The sequence below is a fragment of the Puma concolor genome, chromosome D1, assembly GCF_028749965.1.
Source record: "Puma concolor isolate L17-30 chromosome D1, mPumCon1.1.hap2, whole genome shotgun sequence".
Classification (NCBI taxonomy): domain Eukaryota; kingdom Metazoa; phylum Chordata; class Mammalia; order Carnivora; family Felidae; genus Puma; species Puma concolor.
The window spans coordinates 79662938-79670724 of record NC_141676.1 but is presented as its reverse complement, the minus strand read 5'-3'; the positions used below and the strand labels follow the sequence as shown (position 1 = coordinate 79670724).

General features: G+C 35.2%; 1 non-coding gene across 1 annotated transcript; it reads left to right on the top strand.

Annotated features, from left to right (window-relative positions):
- The first annotated feature begins 7165 nt into the window (after window positions 1-7165).
- Window positions 7166-7272, top strand: LOC112866276 (U6 spliceosomal RNA). Its single transcript, XR_003224111.1, has one exon. It is a non-coding gene; the product is annotated as a U6 spliceosomal RNA (small nuclear RNA).
- The last annotated feature ends 515 nt before the right edge of the window (window positions 7273-7787 follow it).

The window sequence follows — 7787 nt, the reverse complement described above, 5'->3', positions numbered from 1 at the left end:
CAAATGGAAGTCTTGGGTGGGACCAATCTTCTCCACTCCCCATGAGCACATACACACCATTATCCTACAGTAGTTGCCATCACAATCTGGAGTGTGAAGAAAGCAGGACTTAATTAAAATATTTCTTAATATCCACATTTATACTGACTGAAAGGGAAATTGGTTTTGACAGTTGCCAGAATGCAAGAAAGTTATCTAAAAACCCAGAAATGGACTGAATGGTATTACTGATTTCAAAGAATCAAGCTCCACGTATCAACAACTTAAGGGCAAACCAAATGTATGGGACAGTGAGAAAAGCAGTACAGAACTGCAAGGCCATTTTTGGAAAAAAAAAATCAAAACTCATCTTTTCCTTCATTTTCCCCCCTATTTTTTATAGTATTTTTTTTTAAACCAATACCATCTTTTCATCTGGGTCTGCTATAGTAGACAATGGAATATTTTCCAGTGCGAATTTAAAATTCCTGATAATGTATAAACAAATGTCAAGTATTTATTTTTGGCAAGTTTGCCATTATCAAACACTTTACAACTTCTTCAATGCCAAGGCCAATTGTTTTGGAACTGTCATTTTTCAAGATTCCATGTACCTTGATGTGCACTATTAAGTTGGACAACAACTGGTGAAACATTTACGAAGAGGAGCTCAACTTGAAACTGAAACACAAATGGATATCATTTTTATTACTAAATTATAAAAACAGAATCATAATTAATAGTAATTATTGAGATAAAGCAATAGTGACATAAACAGAGAACATAGTTGTGTTTATGAGCTAGCATATCCCAATATACAACAATAGATCCCGATGTACTCCAGAGAAAAGTTTTAATCTTGAGTGTGGCAATTGTATCCTTCCTTAATACTTTCACTGTTTTGTTCTAAAAAAAGAATGACTACAGAGTTTAAACTAGCACTTTATTTGAGATGTTGCTCTAAAATAAATCTCTCCTGACACGGATTTATAGGTTGGACTGAAGTTTATTTTAACCTCACGGTTTGGTTATTTTTATGTTATTTTAGATGTTTCTAAAAATTTTAAGTGTCAAACCACATAAATTTCAAATGTCCCTTAAAGCCATTTAGACGTTTTTCTCATTACTGATGATGAGTAAAAATCATTTTTGGAGGCAGCAGTGTATGGGCTTCACTATCTCATTTACCGTAGATATGAGTTTGCTTCATTCCCATTTTTTATAGGCAATAATGCAGCTGTGCAAGGCATTTGCCAATTGTTCTGCTCCTTTTTGTGTGTGCACAGGAACTGATTATGATTTAACACTTCAACACTCAGGCACACCATTCTTCTCACCCACAAATCCCCTCAGAGAACAGACATCAGATCTTTTTGAATAGTTATGAATGCCAGCATTCTCCAAGATGCTCCCGGCTGTCCAACAATTTTCTGAGTCCACAGCAACAAAAAATAATCTGCTACAGAGACCTTCAAGCCCCCTACACCACCCCTGCAACACACAGTATGACATATTGTTCTTCTAACTTCCCCTCCTTTCCACTGAAGGGAAAATAAGAACTGCAAATGAATGGGAGTATAGTTACTACAAAAATAGTTCAATTGTATTCCAGTTTCTTTTTTAAGTAAACTCTAAAATACAGTATATTTTGGAAAGATGATCCTTGGAGACTTTGAAGTACTGGTTACAGCTGACAAGGGAAATAGGCAGAGTTGGGAGTTGAACAAGTTGTGATGGGGTATAAAGGCCAAGGGCCACACTAGTCACATATAGGAGCGAGATACTCAGTGACATCAACTTAGAGGCTGGAAATGTTTCAGAGCACTTTGATTCCCACCCAGATAAGGAATTGAGCAAAGCTGTGAGCTGACCCCCTCCAAAAATCAACTCCAGAGAAACTAGGAAAACAAACAAACAAACCGGGAATGATGAATTCCAGACAATAAGTTTAAAAAATACACAAAAACAAAACAAAAAACACTTGACAGGTATTAAGATGACTGAGGACTATGATTAACTAACCATAGTAGATGTCAAGAGGGTATGGGAGGAAACTGGCTGCAGGCTGGACAGAGAGTGAATGACGTGGCAATAAAAGGATTGGTTGGGAAAACCTTTTGAAATTCATCCCACACTCCACCAGGCCACCCCCATGTGGCCTTGAGACAGTCATTCCCTTCATTGTAGGAATCAGGTGTTCCAGGCTGTATCTTCCAGAGGAGGGTTTTGGGGGGTAAGGACAGAAACAACCACTCACAGGTGAGGAACTGGTGAACATAGCTGTGGACTGACCAGTAATCCTTGGGTATTCATCCCTCTACACCCTTCTTTCTCCTTATAAACCATGTGCAAACTGCTTTCTCCAATGAAGCATTTGCTTAAGCTTTTAAGATTTAAAACCTTGTTAGTTTACTTTTCTCACGGGGTGATAAGAAATGTAAGTGATCAAAATTGATTTTGTACTTTATGGAGTTAGCTGCCCTATCCTTAAACTCAACAGGACTGACAGAACTGGGCCTGAGTTTGGGTCTTTCCCTAGTGCAACTAACCAAACAAAACAACTAACACCCCTTGGGGAACAGGAGTTTAGAAGTTCAAATAGCAACACCCTAGACTTTCAAAGAGTATCTTACTTCAAAAGAAACTGAATAGCATATACTATTTAAAACAGAATTATTGGAACACAAGACCAATAATTTAGAATATATATCATAAATATTGAAAAGGAGATAAGGGGAGATATGGGTATCATGAGACAAAAAAAAATTCATCATAAATAAAATAAATTGTGGTATTAGGTATACAATTTACTAACTGAAATGAAGCATGAATACATTACTTGAAATCAGGAATACATAGGAAAAGTTGGAATAGGAATCCAGCTTGAGGGAAAAGAACAGTGAGTTGAAAGAGCAGATTGAAACCCTAGTCCAGAATACATCACAAAAGAATGAAGAAATTTAAAAATATATAAAATGAGAGATAGAGATATGTAAGATAGAATTTGAAATGTTAGGATACACACTAGGGCTCCTAAAAAGAGAAAATTAAAAATGGGTATGAGAAAATAGGTGAAAAAAATGTATAAAAGCCTACAATTCAAGATAAAGATGTCTGAGCTTAAACCATCAGCAGAAAAAAGGAAAAAAAATTGACATAGGATGGAACATTTTCAAAATATCAAGGAAATAAAATTTTAAATATTTCTAAAAGAAAAAGCAGGTTACCTCTCAAAACAAAACAAAACAATGGATTTTAGAATGGCATCAAAATTGTCACTAGTGACCCAAGATGTAAAAAGAAAATGGAGATCTTTTATTTTAAAGGTAAATAATTTTGACTCAAATTTATATCACTAGTAGAACTGTAATGAAAATATTTTCGGGGCGCCTGGGTGGCTCAGTCGGTTAAGCAGCCGACTTCCGCTCAGGTCATGATCTCATGGTCGGTGAGTTCGAGCCCCGTGTCGGGCTCTGTGCTGACAGCTCAGAGCCTGGAGCCTGTTTCAGATTCTGTGTCTCCCTCTCTCTCTGCCCCTCCCCTGTTCATGCTCTGTCTCTCTCTGTCTCAAAAATAAATAAATGTCAAAAAAAAATTAAAAAAATTATTTTCAATCAATCATAAATTGCCTCAATTCATTTACCATGTTAAGTAAAACTCTTTAAATTTTTTTTTAACATTTCTTCATTTTTGAGAGACACAGAGAGACAGAGCATGAGTGGGGAAGGGGCAGAGAGAGAAGGAGACACAGAATCTGAAGCAGGCTCCAGGCTCTGAGATGTCAGCACAGAGACTGACGCGGGGCTCCAACTCACAAACCGCGAGATCATGACATGAGCTGAAGTTGGATGCTCAACCGACTGAGCCACCCAGGAGCCCCGTAAAACACTTTTTAAGAGGAAATACTAAAATAGTAAGAGACAAAGGAAATGCTACTAGAGATATATGAATAAAGGTGTTCATTATTTTGATGAAATTTATTGGTGTTTATAAAAAAAGTAAGACCAAAAAAAAAGAAAAATGAAAATTATATACACACACACACATATATACATATATATGAAATAGTATTAAAGACTAAGAGCTTTTGATGATTGGGAATGGAGGGGGAAAAATGGGAGTCACAAAAGAGGATTGAAGACTACTTAGGTTGGTAGAGGGAAGGCATAGAGAATGAAGTATTTAATAACGCAGCGGCAGTGAATAAACATGAATAGGGATCTTCAGTCATTACGAACAATCTACGAAAATTACTAATCCTTACATTCACCAAAGAAAATGCCATCTATCTAAAAGAAGAGAAAAACAGGAAGCAAAAATATTACAAGAAACAAAATATGCATCTAAAATGTCAAATAAATCCTAATAATTAATTTTATAGAGAAAAAGTGGCAAATCACTCATTAAGACAAATACATTCAGATATAAATTATAAAGGAAAAGTACTGTACCTCAGAGTATGAGTCAAGTATTAAATAAACAGATTATACCAGAAAGGTTAAAAACAAAAGACAAAAAGTGATATACTAAAGATATATGAAAGGAAGCTGGAATCAAAATACTAATAATTGACACAAATAGATTTTTAAGACAAAAGATATCAGAAGAGACAGAGAAGATTCGTTGTATATTATGAAAATGTGCAATGAACAAGAAGATACAGCCATCATAAACATACACATACCTAACTTTATAGTTAAAAGAGCATGCAATGTTCAGTTTCTTTCAAGTCTCATTAGTATGTAATGGAGGAATTCCTTGTATTGCTTCAGAAAAGAAATCAAGTCTGAGCTCTTGGGTGAGGAAATGGTGAGGCTAAGTATAGCAATCCAATGACCCTATCCCATCCACACATCTGGATTATATTGATGGACAAATCCACAGAGCATGAGACTTGATGCAAGAAGTATCTGGTCATCATTATCTCTCAGTACACATGGCCAGTGATAAAAATAAGAAATGCCTTCCCTGAGAACCTGAAAATTTGTGTGTTTTAATATAAATTTACATAGAACAAAATGCGGTAAGGCATCTTGGGCTATTACTGAATTTTGGTGGTGCTGAGAGAATCAGAATTTTGGAGAAGTGTCTGCAGTGTTGCTGCCCAAGGAAAAAACTACAGTTGCTTCTCTGCATGTGGCTCATGGACCAGTAGCATCAGTATCAGCAATGAGCTTGTTAGAAATGCAAAATTAGACCATGCCAGACCTATAGTTCCAGAACCTGCATTTACCAAGACTCAGAGACAATCCATCAGCACTTTAGAGTTTGAAAAATAACTTTGATATAATAAATTCTGATACAGGAAGCAGATGATCAAGGCTGAGGGAGTAATCAGGTGAAGAATTATTGTGATCTGAACTAGGGTAGCAATGGGAAGGAGTGGATGGATTTGAAAATATTTTGAACTTACAATTGATGGGCCTTGGTAATAGGCTGCAGTCAGGACAAGTATGAAAAGGATCTATGATAATAAAAATATAATTAAAAGTAGTTTTATCAGAACATCTTATGGTTTTCCTTTCCCTGTCTCCAATAAAGTACACCAGATGTGTATTACACCTGGGGGTATGCCCCACTCTAGGTATAAGGAGAGAGAATCCAAGCAGAGCATGGTAGTCCATTTTCAGATTCCATACTTACTGCATCATATTTATTGCAAAAAGACAACATTTTCCCCTAAGATCTGGATTTAGGCATGAATGTTCACTGTAAAGACTCCAATTCAATATTTCACTGGGGTCCTGGCCAGTACAATCATGCATACAAATTAGAAAGGAGAAAGTAAAACTGTTTATTTGTTAATAATAACAAGTTATTATAATTTATGTATAAAATCCTAAAGAAACTACAAAAATCCTTCTAAAATTGAGTTAATTTAGCATGATCATAGGATACAAAGTCAATATAAAACATCAATTGTATTTCAATATATCATCAATAAATAATTGGAATTTTAAGTTAAAAATAGAATTTAAGGTGTGCCTGGGTGTCTCAGTTGGTTAAGAGTTCAACTCTTAATTACGGCTCAGGTCATGATTTCACTGATCGTGGGGTCAAGCCCCACATGGGGCTCCATTCAGTGCGGACCCTGCTTGGGATTCTCTCTTGGTCCTGCTCTCTGCCCTTCACATGCTCACTCAAGTGTGCTCTCTCTCTCCTCTCTCTCTCTCTCTCTCTCTCTCTCTCTCAAAATAAGTAAATAAACTTAAACAGTGTAATTTAAGACAGCATTAAAAATCATGATGAGTTAGTCATGAACTTCACATATGCAAAATCTTCACACAAAAAATGACAAAATGTTGTTGAGGGAAACACAGTCCAAAATAAGGGAAATGTACTATGTTCAAGAATAGGAAGACTTGCTATTATTTAGATAATTCTCTTCAAATTAGATGATAGGTTTATATAAATTCCAAATAAAACCAATTGTAAAAATTGACAAACTGATAGTAAAATGTATGTGGACATGCAAAAAACAAAGGGCAGGCAAAATAATTTTGATAGAGAAGGAAGAAGTTACAGGATTTACACTGTTTTTTTCAATACTTATTATAAAAATATACTAATAACATATGTGGTATTGGTGTAAGAATAGACATATAGATTGAAGAAAGAAAACAGAGAATCCAGAAGGAGATCCACATGTCAATTAAACTTCAACAGAAATATAAAAGTAATTAAATGGAATGGACAAGTTTTTAATAAATCGTTCTGGATACAACATTAAAAAAATAATGCTATTTTCCTTTATAAACAAATAATGTTGGATATGTGATTAGAATAAAATGTTTCAATCCCTCCAGATATCACACACAAAAATTTATAAAAAATGAATTAGGACCTAAATATAAAAGCTAAAGATATAAAACCCTTAGAAGAAAGTAGAGTAAAAAAAGTATAAACCTCGGGTATGAAAAGGATTTCTTAAACAGGACATGAAAAGCACATAACAGGAGAAAGTTGTAATCTATATTAATCAAATATAAAATTTACCTGCTCTTCTAAAGTCACCATTAAGCAAAGGAAAAGGCGAGCCTTGGACTGGGTACAAATAATTACAATCTGGCAAAGGATTTGTACCTAGAATATATAAAGAATATTACAATAAAATAACAAGATAATAAGTGACTTTTAATAGTGCACAAAATATTTCAAATGATACTCCACAAAAGAAAATACGCAAGTGCTCTCTTCGGCAGCACATATACTAAAATAGGTACAATACAGAGAAGAGTAGCACGGCCCCTGTGCAAGGATGATACTCAAATTCATGAAGCATTCCATATTTTTATGAATTGAAAAGTCCTATAAATGAGGTGCAAAATAAAATGGAGGTGGCCACAGCACGGATTGAAGAGGCAGAGGAGAGAAGAAGAGAATTAGAAGATAAAATTGTGGAAAAAGAGGAAGCTGAGGAAAAGAGAGATAAAAACAATCCAGGATCACGAGGGAAGATTTAGAGAACTAAATGATGCAATCAAACAGAACAATATTTGTGTCACAGGAATTCCAGAAAAACAAGAGAGATAGAAAGGGGCTGAAGATATACTTGAACAAATCATAGCTGAGAACTTCCCAGATCTGGGGAAGGAAACAGGCATTGAAATCCAAGAGGCACAGAGAACTCCCTTCAGATGTAACTTGAATTGATCTTCTGCATGACATATTTTAGTGAAACTGGCAAAATACAAGGATAGAGATAGAATTCTGAAAGGAGGTAGAAGTGAAGAAACAATGGCCCTGAATGATACATTGGTCCAGATGGACTTGACAGATATATTTAGAACTCTGCATCCCAAAGCAAC